Below are 1272 nucleotides of genomic sequence, written 5' to 3' on the forward strand. Positions count from 1 at the left end.
TAAAGTTTTAAGAATCCGAGTTGAACAGTGGGGAGTGGAGCGTAAGCTGGTGGCACTCAGCGACCAGCGGACTGAGACTGTGTGATCCATCCCACAGGGGAACTCCTCCTTCACTGACCTCCACTCTCACACAAGCAGTGAAGCACCTGAAGACAGTGCGAAGAGATAACGTGGGCAGTAAAGCAGTTCTGAGAGGAGACAGGAGCAGAAAGTAATTTAAACTCTCCAGCACATGGTTCAGGGACTTCCTAGCTGGGAGATCTGTACACACCAGCGGCTTATGCCTCACTTTTGAAAAGTCAGAAAAGTGAGACAGATCGCTCATTTAGCTGAGTTGTCCAGTGAACTGGGGTGGCCCAAGCGCCGCTGGCGAGGGGGCAGAAGAGGGAGGGAGCTTGATCCTCTGAGGACCTTCCCAGGGGGTGGCAGCAGTCCAAGCTTCACTGGGGCCGGGCAGAAAAGGAGCAGTTTTCACCCTTTGGTGGAACCTCTCAGTGGTCCCCAGCTGCTCAAGCACTGCTGGGGAGGGAGCAGAGGAGTGAGGGTGCTCCATCCTTCATGGACCCTCCCAGGGACTTCAGTGGCCCAAACTCCGTTGGTGACACATGGAAAGGCAATAGTTTTTACCCCTCAGTTGAGCTTCTTAGAGGACCCCAGCAGCTCAAGTGCTAAGGTTAGGCAGTCCCCCATCCCACCCAGCCACCTCTGTATTGTGCCTAATGAACAGAACCCACCCTAGCACAGTGGAATTAGGAAGGAGAGCGAAAGTCCAACTCTGACTTGGGACAATTGTACCCCCTGCACATTCTGGTTTTTTTTTTTTATTTAGGCATATTATGGGGGTACAGATTTTAAGATTTTAATAAATGCCCATTTCCCCCCCTCTCCCCAAAAGTCGGAGTCTCCATCATGACCATCCCCCAGATGGTGCACATCTCACTCATTATGTATCTATATACCCGCCCTCCTCCCCCCTCCCACCTGCCCAATACCCTATTACTATAGTACCTATGTGTCCACTTAGGTGCTACTCAGTTAATACCAGTTTGCTGGAGAATATATCTGGTGCTTGTTTTTCCATTCTTGGGATACTTCACTTAGTAGTTTGGGTTCCAGCTCTAACCAGGAAAATATAAGATGTGCTATATCATCATTGTTTCTTAGAGCTGAATAGTACTCCATGGTATACATATACCACATTTTATTAATCCATTCTTGGATTGATGGGCACTTGGGCTGTTTCCACAGCCTTGCAATTATGAATTGTGCTGC

The sequence above is a fragment of the Microcebus murinus genome, chromosome X, assembly GCF_040939455.1.
Source record: "Microcebus murinus isolate Inina chromosome X, M.murinus_Inina_mat1.0, whole genome shotgun sequence".
Classification (NCBI taxonomy): domain Eukaryota; kingdom Metazoa; phylum Chordata; class Mammalia; order Primates; family Cheirogaleidae; genus Microcebus; species Microcebus murinus.